The sequence below is a fragment of the Chiloscyllium plagiosum genome, chromosome 7 (assembly GCF_004010195.1).
Source record: "Chiloscyllium plagiosum isolate BGI_BamShark_2017 chromosome 7, ASM401019v2, whole genome shotgun sequence".
Lineage (NCBI taxonomy): Eukaryota > Metazoa > Chordata > Chondrichthyes > Orectolobiformes > Hemiscylliidae > Chiloscyllium > Chiloscyllium plagiosum.
In genome coordinates this window covers 79256314-79271569 of record NC_057716.1, presented here as the reverse complement: position 1 = coordinate 79271569, position 15256 = coordinate 79256314, and the positions used below count along the sequence as shown (strand labels likewise).

General features: G+C 37.1%; 1 protein-coding gene and 1 long non-coding RNA gene across 2 annotated transcripts in view; one reads left to right on the top strand and one right to left on the bottom strand.

Annotated features, from left to right (window-relative positions):
* The window catches only part of LOC122551725 (low-density lipoprotein receptor-related protein 1-like), a 1892490-nt gene that overhangs the window by 229470 nt on the left and 1647764 nt on the right, over nucleotides 1-15256 (top strand). The gene's annotated exons all lie outside the window — the stretch shown is intronic.
* LOC122551726 lies at nucleotides 1757-4962 on the bottom strand. Its single transcript, XR_006312177.1, has 3 exons — nucleotides 4916-4962; nucleotides 4600-4772; nucleotides 1757-2055 (listed from the first exon to the last, which is right to left on the bottom strand). It is a non-coding gene; the product is annotated as an uncharacterized LOC122551726 (long non-coding RNA).

Below are 15256 nucleotides of genomic sequence, written 5' to 3'. Positions count from 1 at the left end.
ATGAACTGCTTCTTTCCTTCCTGAGCTGAATTTAGAAACGAAGCAATACGTTCTTAAGAAAAACATAGGAAGAAGAGAATCCAATAGAAACTAATGAAGATGTCTCTGATGTTTTGTTGTCTGTCTTGAGAAAGTGAGGCAATTTTAAGGAGGGGGAGGGAAGGATAAATTAGTTTGGTCAGTCGCTTAAGTATGTAGCCATTGGATAGTAATGCAAATGAGTGTTTAGTAGAAAGGAAAAGTATTAGTTCAAAGGCACAAATTTTAATGATAGTTGGAAATAAACAGGAAGTGAAGAATTGGAATGCAATATTTAAATATGACCATATTCACATCAGTGCAGTGTGATGCAAATGTTTACCTTCTGTTATCACCGCCTGCTATTGCACACAACCCATTGTTAGCCACTAATAGTCCCCATTAATAGCCAACCACCCTCCCTGCCTGATCATTATCCACTCCTTTTTCTGTGCAACTGTCCTCTCACTTTTTTGGGCTCTATATCCACCTGTCTTTACTCCTTATTCCCCCACCCTGCCCACCTCCAAACTCTATCTTCTGGATTTAAAAGCAACTTTTTCCCAGCTACCATCAGTTCTGAGGAAGGGCCACTGGACCCGAAACATTAACTCTGATTTCTCTCCATGAATGATACCAGACCTGCTGAGCTTTTCTAGCAATTTCTGTTTTTCTGTTTGCCCTCTAACCCAGCTTCAACTGATGACTACCTTTTGGCTTTGCAATACCACAAAAGTTTAACCATCAAAGCTTGATTTTACAATTTAAGTTGTGTCAGTTTATTTGACCAAATCTTTTTCTTCTGCTACCTTTGTCAATTGAATTCCATTGATAAATGCATCTATGGGTTATTGTTCAGACTGAGTTAATTTGACCAGTTTTCTGCTTAGGTTTTATAAATGGACTATAAAGTAGCAAATAGGGAATATTATTCTCTGTCAAGATGTTCACTGGATTTTGCCTTGAACAGGTGATGTTGTGTGCTGTAAAATGCAGTAATCCAGTGTCATTAGAGCAATTGTTTTAAAATACACCAGGTTATAACTTTCTCATGTATGATTTAAATTTTAAAATTATAAATTACTATCTTACATAATTTTACGCATACAAAATAACAAGAAACATGTGCAATTTTATAGCATCTTTCACAAGCTCAGAACATTTCAAAATTCTTCATAGCCAATCGAGGAACCTTTTGAAATATATTCACTATTATCATGTGAGAAATTTGACAACTTGTGTATAGAAATGTGATGACATGGAATTAATCTTGCTCTATTTTTCATGATTTTCTTTTAAGTGATAAATATCAGCCAGGACACTAGAGAGAATTCACCTCATCTTTAAAATGGCACCCTGGGATCTTTAACCTCTGCTTGAAATACATCAATGCCCTTAGTTCTAGTTTCCATTGGGAAAGATGATGTCCCCAACAATGCAACGTTGCCTCATTGCTATACTGAATAGTCAACACTTTTTTTTTTCTAAAGTCTCCATAATGGGACTTGAACCCACTGACTTAAAGATGACTTCCTAATCAATCTGTTCAAAGATGTTATTATGTTCCTCTGGAATAGATGAGACTAGAATTCAGACCTCCTGGCTCTGAAATAGGGACACTATTACTACACCACAAGAGTTCACTGATTTACAGGTGAGAATGCTACAAGTAAGAAACAGCTGAGATGTACAGAAATGCAACAAGGAAAAAAAGAGTTTATTTTGCAGTGCTGTTGATTCCATGGACCATACATAAATTGGTTATGGGCAAACCTTTTGTAGTTGTTTGAGAAGTCTTTTGTTCTTTTGGTTACATTTCAGACTCATGCTCTTGATCTTTAGGCATCCAGTGTGGAGGGGTGTAGGCAAGTTGGAGGAGATCCTTGTGGGTCTGCTTCTGGTTGACTGAGGTGATCATTTAACAGGTCCAGGCAGCAGACAGCAGAGTAATTCACAGGTGCTGACTTTCTGCCCTTCTTCCTAACTCCATTCCTGCCCAGATATTCTTGAAGAGGGAGTGCACAATGCTCATCAAAACTGTTTAGAGAGAGGTGGGCATTACAGTGGGTGCAGAGATTCGTATGTCCCTCCCTTTCTTCCTTCCTCTCCCTTATCCTTTGTGATATTCTACTGCATTGCCATTGTCGGGGGTTGCAAGTAAATTGATTAATTGGACACTCTGTGATTCCTTGATAGTGGATGATATATGAACAGTATTGGGGTGATTTGGTGGTGCAGAACAAAAGCATTCAAGAGTGTGTGTGTGTGTATATATATATATAAAAGAGCACTTCTGGACATACCTTAAAAGAAAGAAACTGGTGATCAATCCTCTGAACAATTTTCTGTGGAAATGAAATATCACAGTACTAACAAGTCTGTGCTCTTATGTTAATTCCAGTCCCTTTTCATGTAGGTCAGCCCCATTCGGTTTCAGAGAGCCCATGGGGCATTCTATTGGCCTCTGTATTTGATAATGTGGGGATCTAGCAACTGATGTGCTTCACCTGCAAGGTCCAATATCTCCATTAAATTTGTTCAGTGAATTGATTTTATTTGCGAGGAAAGAAGAACCAGAAGAAATTTTAGTTAGCCACACGCAACTCCAATTTGGCTTAGTATTTTCTATTCATTGAAGAACTTGACATTTAGACTGGTGAGATGCCAAGATCCAGTGCCTGCTCTACAAAGGATTGGCTGCCTCATTTCAGACAGGAAAGAGTAACAATGCTGCAATTAGCCCCAGTGTTCCAATAAGAAGTGGCTGCCGTTGAAAATATATGTGCTTACACATTGGGTAAAGTTTATCGTGAATATGCTGCTTTTATAGTTGGAAAACTGAACTGTACTCCTTTTCAAAGCCCACAGTAAACAGTATGCAAACATTTAGGAAGGAGGCAGTGTTTCAGGAGAATAGTGAGAAGTGGTGAATTACTCTATTTTGAATTGCTACATTAATGTGTTCTGTGGTTAGCAACATTCATTTACACTTTTCATGGAGTCTCTTTAAGCCTTGCTCAATGGCTATTGCCCATAGTTTTAACAGACTTAAAGTAAATTTGCCTAATAATGAAGTGAGTATTAAGCCTTGAATAATGTATTTATTCTAATGTATTTTCAAAGAAATGTACGCTCTATTTATTATTGGTCTAAAGAGTGCAGATAATTAACAAAAAATATATGATCCCGTCTCGTAACTTGTGTCACTCATAAGCCTTTATCTGACACACAGTGAGTTTGATGGTTAATTAAAACAGACAGGTCGAACATGAGTAGAATAGTAAAACCATATTAAACAAAGTGATGAAAATGGATTTTTGATCACAATAGCGCGCACAAACACATCATAAATGTACAATTACATGGGTGCCACAGAAAATGTACATTGAATTTGAAAATTGATGATGGGATATTTTTTAATTCTCATCAGAATGGTTACTTTTTTAAAAAACTGTCAATTATATACTTTATTTAAAACATGAGGAGACTTTAATAAGTGTAATTATTTTCATTTAATCTGCAAAATAGTGTTATCTACTGTGATGTGAACTCTTGAACTATGGCACATCTCTCTCTAGGTTATATTAAAAATCTCAGGATAATTTTGCTACTATGAATCTGAACATTTATAATTTAATATGCAAGAATTGAAACATTACTATCTTGGAAAATATACTAAAAATAAACTGTATCTGTTCGACCAAAGCCATAAACACTATTTGTATATTGAAACCATTTAAGTACATCGGCTGCTCCTAAGAAGCAGAGATTAATTTTGCTACAAAAGAGTAAACTAATCTTGAAATGTATATTTTGCATTTCATTCAATTTCTTGTTCTGAAATGTTTGCAAATATTTATCAAGGAAGATGAGATTTAATTTAGAAGGAAATTAATTGAGGAGGAAATAGTATATATCAATTGAAACCTGTGAAATATTATTTGTATTTATGCCAGTTGTGTGTAATATCAAAAGTCATAAAATATTCCAGAGTTTTAAGTGTTATAATTGATACTCTATCAGATCATGCTAGTTCAAGCTCAAGGAACTAATGATTCACTATGTGACCATCAAGCCACCTATTTCTTAATTAATTAATATGAAGCAATATGATGCACAGTTTCTGTCTATATTTTGAGCATCACAATCTGTACTACTTCTGGGAAATTGTTGCACAATTGCCTTCGGGCTGAATTTTACCAAAACTCTAGAGATGGACCACGACGCGGGAATGCCCAGCAGCAATGGCTGCTTCAGCAACAACACTGCGGCCCCCATAAATGATTGTTTTGGCCTGCCTTCCTGGCCATTTTAAACTTGATTTGCAATTTGATGGTGCCTCAACATGGAGGGCATTTTTTTTTCTTTGTTGTTTCCTGCCTGCAGCTTCAGCAGCGACCATCCTTATCAGTGCTCCTGCTGGGACTGGCAAGCTGCTGGCCCTCTGAATGGGCCAGCCACTCTAACAAGGAGGCCACTGCATTTAATTGGTAGTGCTCACAGAAAAGGCCTTTCAGCCCATTGAGTCTGAGCCAGTCAAAAAAAAATCAATCAAATCCACTCCTGTTTTCCAGCACTTACCCCATAGCCTTGCATGCCGTATTTAACTCAGAGGTAGCGTCTTTAATTTGCTGTTGGCACCGTCTTCTCTGCCAGGGTCCTGTCTGAATTCCACTGGAAATCCAGTCCTGCTTTCAGTCCTGATACCTGGATTTCATTTGCTAGTAAAATTCCTCTCCTGCTGTCAGTCTTTTCTGATTCATAAAATAATAAATCAGATTGTCATATATCACATAAGGGCAATCTATCAATTTAAAATGTGGGCACTAAATCAATTCAAAAATCGTTTTTGCATTTTCTTTATATTCTTCAGCTATATTAGAATAGACATAAGTACCACAAGTTTGTATGGATTTCACTGTGGATTTGAAAGTGATACTGTTCATTACTGGCCTTGAAGAAGCTACCCACATGTCTAGGGATCTGTGATATGCATTTTCCCTTTCCTGATGTAACTGGCTGCCAGAATCAATTAAAAGGGAATCTCCAGGCTTCCAAAACCAGTGTCTCAATCAATCAGAGCATGGACCCCATCACACTGAAGAATTGTCAGACAACAAACCAGAAAATGAAATGTACAAATCATCCTTTACTCTCTCTCTATACATTTTAGAGTTAAATCAGGATTGAAGCATGTATATTAAAAGCTGTAGTATTTCAAAAGAACTTAAGAAAATAATCTGCTTCTTTTATTGTCGAGAAAAGATTAATGCTTTGTGCAATGTCCCTCATGCTTTTCTTTAATTTGAAACAGACATCTTATTTACCCATTAGACAACAATGTTACTCGGGTGGTGGTGAGTTGAAGTGGTGATTAGTTGACCACTCAAGGGCCTAATTGCTGGAAAGCTGAGAAAACTGCCCATTGAGCACCTTGTCTAACATTAATTACCAAGGTGGTGAGATGGGTGTGAGTTTTCACCAAGGCAAACTCACCCAATTATTTCCCCTGCTTGCAACTGTTTCTCCATCCAGGGAAAGGATATTTTCATCCGTTTGACCAAGAACTCAACCATAGCCAATACACTGCCTTCATTAATGCTGATGTGCCAGCCCTTGACTCTGACCAAGATGTTAAGCAAACATTTTATTTGTTAAAGTACTCCATTACCCCAAAAGAAGAAACTGTCAACTTTCTTGGAGAGGGGATAGGAGGGAGGGGTTAATGCCAGCGAGGCTATGACTCTGATGTTTGCTGCCAAGTCTTGTTTCCTTAACACTGACATGACCAATGCTCTCAGGGAGGGCAAATAAAACACTTCAAAGACACGCTGAAGCTTGGCTTGAAGCACGGAAGAATTGACATTAATGATTGGGAAGAGTTCACTACCAGGTTAAAAACAATGACTGCAGATGCTGGAAACCAGATTCTGGATCAGTGGTGCTGGAAGAGCACAGCAATTCAGGCAGCATCCGAGGACAGGCAAAATCGACGTTTCGGGCAAAAGCCCTTCATCAGGAAGTCATTCAGAATAGCAATAACTTGTCCATCAAGCTATTTTTTGGTTTCAAGTCACAACATGTTAATGAAGAGGCAGAATGGTGTCAAGGAAGAAAAGAACAAAGCAAATTCTGCACTCTAAATTTAATTACATTGTTTTACATCCTGCCCTGCATATCGAAAACCCCACAGGTTGAGAATTAGCCAACTTCATCCAGGTGATGACTCACAGTAGAAACCTGCCACTCTGTATAGATATTAATTTGAATGCAGGGTCAATCAAAATTCCCTGACTCGTGGTGTCAGACTTGGGAGCAAAAATCCACATTCAATCCCCAGCACATTCTCCATTCTCTAGCCACCAATTCCATCCCAGACCACAGCACCTGTCTAAGGATGAACAATATCATTCAGAACAGCGGTGTTGTGTTTGACTTCTGGGTGAGCTTCTGACCACATATGAATACCATCATTAAGCCCAGCTATTTCCTTGACTATAGCATTGCCTAACTGTCTGTTTGTGTTACTGCCTCCATCATATACTACTGAAATGCTCATCATTACCTTTTGTTATTTTCAGACTGACCATTCTAACAAATTCCAGATTTTGAGGTTGTCAAAAACTGCTACCAGTATCTTCACAGGCACCAAATACTGTTTTGTTGTTGGTATCTCTCAACCGAGCTGGCTTTTAAAAGAAAATTTAAGTGGTTTTTCATATCTGCTCAACCCTGACTCCTCCTTTTAACAGCATAGTTTCCCGCAATCCCAGAACCCTCCAAGATAACTGTACTATTATAATTCTGGTCTCCTCCCACACCTCATTAGTGACTACGACTTCTGTTTTCATTCTCAACTCCTGGAATAACCAAGCCAATCTTCTGCACTTAACAATGTTGCTTTCTTTAAAAAAAAAACCTCTTTTGAGCTTACCTCTTTTATCAAACTGTTCAACATATGGTCCTAATATCGCAAGGTAACTCAGCCCCATAGTTTAGTTTTAGAATGGCAATTTGAAGCACCTTGGAACATTTTATTACATTAAAGTTGAAGCATATTTGAAGATTGTTATATTGCTCCATTTTCAATGATTGTTATATATGAAAAAACAATTATAGTTTTGGTATTCACAATAGTGATTTGGCAAATGTGCATTCCCTTCCATTAGCCTCTATCAGCTATCATTTGCACACTCCAAAGCAATTGACTAAAGATTGCTGTTCTCTCCATTTATTCCTTTTCAGTCCAAATAGTAATGTTTCTGTCCCTGCCTTACTATTTTCATTATTTAATTTTTTGGGCAAGATGAGAAGGTTGTACTGAATTAAGAATGCATATGAAAGAAACATGGTGTCAAATGTCATAGGAATCATTTCTTCATATCATTAGGAAATTAATATTGCAAAAATTGTTTGAGCGATTTAAATGAAGGAGTACTCTAAACAACGTGGGACAGCACAGTGGTTAGCACTGCTGCCTCACAACACTAGAGACCTGGGTTCAATTCCTGCCTCAGGCGACTGACTGTGTGGAGTTTGCACATTCTCCCCGTGTCTGCGTGGGTTTCCTCCGGGGTCTCTGGTTTCTTCCCATAGTCCAAAAATGTGCAGGTTAGGTGAATTGGCCATGCTAAATTGCCCGTAGTGTTAGGTGAAGGGGTAAATGTGGGGGAATGAGCCTGGGTGGGTTGCACTTCGGCGGATCGGTGTGGATTTGTTGGGCCAAAGGGCCTGTTTCCACACTAATCTAATCTTTAAACAAAACATGACCTTAAAAAAAAAAGCACTCACTCATTTTATGCGGTGCAAAACTTATTTGATTTTAAATAAGCACATCATCTGCAAATTGAGACTTTTAAAATTGAGTTTTATGATTCAAGGTAATGAGACAAATCACAAACCAATTTAACCACGTGGAACTGTGATTGTGTTTGAAGGGTTGCATTTTTAAGCAAAATTAATGAAGATTTCTCCAAATGGGTGATACTTGACAGCTTTACTGAATGACATGCACCATAATAGATGGCTGTCAGTGAGTTGCAGTGTACTAATTCATTCAAGAGATTCTGATGACAGTCACATAGCTTAGCAGATTTATTAATGTCATCAAAAACTTTGGATGAATTGCTGCATTCAACACACTGCCAGTTTTGTTTTTCTTATTATTCACTATTTCCTATACTGTACTGTCAGAAATGTTGAGTTTCTCGAGTTGATATTGACCATTTAGAGTGGTGATCTGTGTGCATGCTTCATTGTGAACTAAACAGAAAAGAATTCCCATCAGTGTTTTGTGTTGTGAATATTAGTAACCAGCTTAAATAATTGTAATATTTAAAAAAAATTAAGATTTTGATTAGTTTTTTAAATTACTCTATACATGGTGTCATATTAATATTTTTCATTTTATATTAATCAATTCCGAGCTATTGCCAGCAATTATTTCACTTTGGTTATGGAATACTGTGTGAGGGGCAAGGATATGATTGACGAGCAGTCAGTGTGATGCTGATTGTTTTGAAGGTTAATGACACTGACTGATGATTTTATTTCTGATGTGCAAATTTTCCATCTGTTGCCAGGAAGATGAAAGTAATTCTGCATGTTGTAAGTCAACTGATGGCAAGTCACTTTTGAGCTGCAAATATATAGCATTATATGAGTAACATGAGTAAAAAAGAACAGTAATAAACAATTTAAAAATAGACAAAAAAAGCTACAAAATTCTCCAAACTGAGTCAAAATTAAATATTTTTAAATTTAATTGTTCATGAATTGATGGTGGTTTGTTTGTGTCTTTCTTTGGCTCCAGATCTTGGAAGAATAATGACCTCCAGGGTTTACTTAGTAATATTATAAACAGCCACGACAAAAATAAACTGGCTGAATTTTAAAGCTGACCACAATGCAGTTGAACCATTTGGTCAGACATTTTCCAATCTCGAAGGTGTGATTTTTTTTTCCCTCTACTTACCAGTACTTTTACTTCTCTTGTCACTATGTGATAACATAGCAGTAGCAATTTGGGTTACGATGAATTCCATGCACTCAATCCCAAGATTCCCATTAAATGTACGTCTTATATCCTCCACTAACTTATTAATAGCAGAGTTGGTGAATACAGCAGGAACTGCAACTGCAATGGACTGACTACAATGAGTCTGCTGTCAAAGTAATTGTGAAATTCGACATTATTCATGCCATAGCAAAGGGAGCAAAGGAGTAAAGTCACACATCCATTGTGAGTTGAATTGCTTTGCAATTAGTTCTGTGAAATTGCATTTTGTTGGTTGCCTCAACATTATAAAATGTATGGAATGGCTACATGAAGCTGCATTTACATGGGAGATAAAAAAAACTCAACTGAGCATGAATATCTCTTGGTAATTGCAGTGGAACAATCCTTAATTTTGCAGTAGTTACTGAAGTCAATTCCTCTGGTATTGAAGTTCCCTGTTATATTGCATTTCTTCAGATTTATTTTTTTCTCTGATTCTCAAAAAGTAAAGTTTAACATTAACATTTCCTTATCATCTATATTTCTTTCCCCATCTGAATTCCATCATCCTTTTTCACTTTTTTTTCACTTGTTTGGATTCGGCATTGAATTTACTCACTCTTCTGTGCAATTGCTTTTCAATTACTTTTACAATCCAGAAATCTGATTATTTAAGGAAATACATAGTTCCTTGTCTGTTCATTTTGTTCCCATATGCTTTTTTTACGTCGTCATGACAATATCAACTTGAACTTTCAGCAAGCTTTTGTTTAATTAAAGCGTGCCTAAAAAAAACTAAAACTGATCTTAAACCTAATTAAGAGCAAGTCTAATGTCAGGTCATGGTAGATACTTTACCATAGCAAACTGCAACCCACCGTCTCATCATGGGGGTCATTTGCATATATGTATCTTCGGAGGACTGAATGCTAATTCAGGTGAATAGTTTGGAACTGTGAATTGTGAACAACAGCTTGTTCTAGTTTTTATTTTAAAAAATGAATAAACCAATATTTCTCCGAGGCAAGGAGAAAGTGAGGTCTGCAGATGCTGGAGATCAAAGTTGAAACTTTATTGCTGGAACAGCACAGCAAGTCAGGCAGCATCCAGGGAACAGGAGATTCTCCTGTTCCCTGGATGCTGCCTGACCTTCTCCGAGGCAAGACCTAGAAGACCATAAGATATTGGAGCAGAAATTAGGTCATTCAGCCCATTGAATAGTGGAGCAGACTCAATCTTGCTGATAGGATTTTTCAACCCCATTTTCCTGCTTTCTCCCCATAACATTTGATCCCCTTGGCAATCAAGAACTTAACTATCTCTGTTTTAAATAATTTCAATATTGACTCTTATTCAAAGAACACTGTAGATTTTTCAGTTACAGAAATACCTTACGCTCAAACAGATGGCAGATGTTTGAATGTTAATAGGGGCCATTACAGGGAGGCTGATGCTAAGCAATTTAAACAAAAGCATGTTGAGGATAAAAAGCCGAGAAACCAAAATATGAATTTGTTTCGACCTGTGCACTTTATCAGAAGGACTGTGGCTGCCAAAGTGTCAAGAAGGATTTCTGATTGCTCTCACGTGATCCTCCCGTGATCAACTTATTTAAAGTTCAGAGAGTAGAATCTCAGTTATAAGTGTTCAGTGAATATTCCTGAGAACCCACTGGAAGCTACTGGCATTGGCCAGTGCCTTCAGAAACCAAAGAAGATACAATCCCATGTGTCTGTGATATTACACACTCTTCTGGTCGCCACATTACCAAAAGGATGTGGATGCTTTGGAGAGGGGACAGAGAAGGCTTATGAGGATGTTGCGTTAGTATAGAAGGTGCTAGCTATGAAGGAAGGTTGAGTAGGTTAGGTTTATTTTCATTAGAAAAAAGGCGATTGAGGGGGGGGCCTGATTGAGGTTTACAAAATCATAAAGGGTATAGACAGGGTGGATAGAGACAAGCTTTTTCCCAGGATGAAGGATTCAATAACGAGAGGTCACACTTTCAAGTTGAAAAGTGGAAAGTTTAAGGGGGATACATGCGCTAAGTACTTCACATAGAGGATGGTGGGCGTTTGGAATGCGTTGCCAGCAGAGGTGGTAGAGGCAGGCACAGTAGATTCAGTTAAGATGCATCTGGACAAATGCATGAGTAGATGGGGAATAGAGGGATACAGACGCTTAGGAATTGACCGACAGGTTTAGTCAGTATATTTGGATCGGCTTAGGCTTGGAGGGCCTGTTCCTGGGCTGTAAATTTTCTTTGTTCTTTGTTCTTTGTTTTTTTTAATAAAAACAACTTAAGTAAACCAGCCAGTTACATCTCATTCATTTTATTTTTCTGATTTATCTGTGTCTGTCTCAGTGAGAGTGGGGTCTGGAGCCAAAAGAAATTTTATATCAATTATAGATAACAACTAGATTATCTTGTTTAACTTTGTTAAAGTTACTGTATTATTGATAAACTGTTATTCTTTTTGTTTAAGCTATAAACTTGATGTTTGGTGTTGGTTATTCAAAAAAGCTGATTAGAAATAATTGGGCCAATTTTGAGCAGCGTTGAATGATTTAATTTTATTATGTTGCAAATACAGGGATAGGGAGGTCAATTAGGTCTGACTATCTTTCTCTGTGTTGTAACACAAACAAAATTGTAATTATAATAATGATCAAAGATGTCACTTTATGCTTCAGATGCTGCCAGACTTGCTGAGTTTCTCCAACAATTTGTGGAGGATTATTAGATCAGCCATGATCTCATTGAATGACAGAGCAGACTTGATGGGATGAATGGCCTACTTCTGCTTCTGTCTCTTTTTATGGTCTTATATTTGACCAAAGTTATGTCAATCCACTGGGCAACTGATTTTCTGAGTACCTTATTGATATCTGCACACCATTTAATGAAATCACATATCAGAAAATAGAAGCCATCATCCAAAGGAGAGACTTTAACCTGAAGTAACCAAGACTGCCCCCAATATGTACAGCAGTGATATTAGATAACTTTCTATTTCATGTCAAAGATTACAACTCTTGTACTCCTTGGAGGCTTCCACTTTGCTTAACAATCTTATCATTGCTAAAGTTAGAAATGCAGATTGTGCATTTTTTTGGTTTCTAATTTTAGTTTCAGATGCTTGATTCTACATTCTCTTAACCCCACCACATTTTCCATGTAATGACACAAAAATTTGATGACAATATGCCATCTAGGTGAACTCTTGTTCCTTTTTGATTCCAGCAACTGACATCAGTAAGCTGCTAATAATTATAGTGTTACATATTAATTTTATGATCTCCTGGTCAAAGCAAACCTTCAGTCCCCACACTTCCACATATATCCCTTCCTATTTCTTCCAATGCATAAGTTTTAGCATGGGCAAAACTCTATTGTCTGAATCCTAAGTTCTGATCCCCTAATACTGCTTCACTTAGTGAATTCTGGTTGGTTTTCAGTCTGGAATATAAATCTTTGCATTTGTATTCCTTCATAGCCTCATTATCAATATTTTTGCCCTCCTCTAATTTTGATGTCTTACACCTTAACAATTTTAATTAAGATCTCAGTGGCAGCTATGCCTTCAGCTGCCTTGGCCCAACGCACTGATTTTTTTTCTCTCTACTCCTCCCTCTTTTTCAGATTCCCCTGAAAACCCAGCTCTTTGAACATTTGATCACCTCTTATTAATATGCCCTTATATGACTGTTGTAAAATTTGCATTAACGTTCTTGTGAGACAAGTTGATATTTTAGAATGTTGAAGTTGCTATATAAATGTACGTTGCTAATATTGTGTTGGAGATGGTGTGAGCTACGTGTGAGATGTGAGGTCTTGCAGCACAGTCGTGGCGTCTCTTACACTGGACTAGAAGATTTGGGATTGAGTTCTGCGCCAGGACTTGTTAGCCACAGAAGGTGCGATCATAATATGACCCCACAGGTTAACTATCAGCCCATAAGCTATCTAAATGTGAATGGTAGGTGGTAAGAGCAGGAGAGTCTCCTGGTCAGCCATCCTGAGAAGATAATATTAAGTCACTACAGTACTTAGTCCAGTAGAGTAGACTGATCATGTTAAAGTCAATGTCCCAGTCTTTGGAAACAAGAACTGGAGATCAAACAAATGTTTCGCATAACTCTTTGATTTCTAATGGTGTTTGCTAAAGATGCACGAACAGTAGTTTGTGACTTTTTAAAAATTCCTAATGAATTAGCTGATTTGCAAAAACTGAAAATGCTTTCATATTTGCACATCAATATTTTTGATGCTCATCTTCAAAGGTTGTCTGGTATTATATATTGTATTCCCTCGAAGAACTTATGTAGGTAACCAGATTGCTTTAATTCCAGTAATAATGAGTCAAATCCCAGAATGAAACCTGATTTGCTAGATTGTGTATTTAATTCGTGAAGTCCGTTTTACCTTGGTATTTAGTCACTGAGGCATATTCATGCGAGGCTGCAGATGTTCTTTAACAATAGCATGTAAGCTGATTGTTCAAAAGAAATAATCAATTCTATACAGAAGTTAGAAAGATTTTAATGCCAACATCAACCCACAGTTTCAATCAATTTCCAAATGCTATCCATTAGATACTCATTCTAAGAAGAATATCACTCATCACGGCATTTTACAAAACAAGCTTCACTGTTTTTCCAGTTTGTTTTGCTTAAGTGTGGAGACAATTTTAATATTCCTTTTCGCATCTGCTGGCATGAATCTTTTACAATTCTGAATGCCGAACGTTTTCCAGTTCTGAAAACTTGGAAGACTTCTGTCTAAACTCTCCTCGCTTGTCAGTTTTACAGTCAAGAACCCCACTTCTGCAGAGGTGACCTGCTTGCCCTGAACCATAGTTTCTCTAAGCAGGAGAATGACAAAGCTAGAAACTCCTGGGACCTCTGAAAGAAATACCTAATTTTTGTTCTGAAAGTCAAATCTGAAGATATTGGCTTTTCTTCTGTTTACCAGTCAGAAACTCAGCAGTACACACACTTCACTCATTAAAACTACAGAGAATTGCGAGGTTAAAAATCATACAACACCAGGTTATAGTCCAACAGGTTTATTTGAAAGCACTAGCTGTCAGAGCACTGCTACTTTATCAGGTGGTTGTGGAGTAGTGGTTTGAAGGAGCAGCGCTCTTAAAGCAAGTGCTTCCAAATAAACCTGTTGGATTATAACCTGTTGTTGTGATTTTTAACTTTATACACCCCAGTCCAACACTGGCACCTCCAAATTGCAAGGCAATTGACTGAAATAAAATGCCTTATTTTTTTTAAAAAATGTATTTAGGTCACTGCTCAAATGACTTCATGACCTCTTTTAAAAGAAAGGTATACTTAACAGCACTAACCACACCCATGTGCATCTTTAATTCAATAACATGCAAATTGATGCTATGTGATTCTTTTATTTATCACAACTGGGCTATACAACTTCAGCCCGTAGGCATTGAATGGTTAGTTGAATTTGACAACTTAGAAAACAATCAAGAAGTTTAAAAATAGATATTCTGTTGATGGTAATGCATGTTTGCACTCAAACAGCAGCATCATCAAAGTTGTACCTCTCTTGGTATTCTTGCATAAGACCCCCACTTCAAAAACCTGAATACATTGTACCTGGTTAATGCTATAATGCAATACTAATTGTGTACTGCACTGTTGAGTATTTTATTTTTCTAATAAAATGTTAAACTAAGTTCCTGTTTTCCCTAATAGTTGGAGATAAAAGGCCCCATCAGTTGTAAAAGAGCTGGGGAGCTGTACTTGGTGTCGTGATCAATATTCAATGGTCAAATAATAGCTGTAAAACAGATGACCAGGCCATTATCATACGTTTGTTTGAGGCCAGACTGTGTGTAAATTGGGTGCCTTGTTTGGACTTTGAAATCTAAAAATGTTTCATTTCTTAAAGGTACATTAGTGTATCCCAAGCTGTTCACTTCTTTCTTTCCTATTCAAGGTCTTATTGCTCAAGCTGGTACCCTGAAGCAATGTAGCTGATCTGTTTACCTGAGCAACTGTTATTGTAACCAATTAAATCATCCAGCCATCATGTAGAAACAAGGCATCAATGAAGTTTCAAAACAAAACATAAAAAAAAAACACATGTATGAGATTATAACAATAATCTCAATTGATTGATTATTTTTAAATATGATGAATATTTTAGTGCTCCAGGTTGATACGACAGAGAATATAAGGGTTTTAAATGTTCATGTACAATTGATT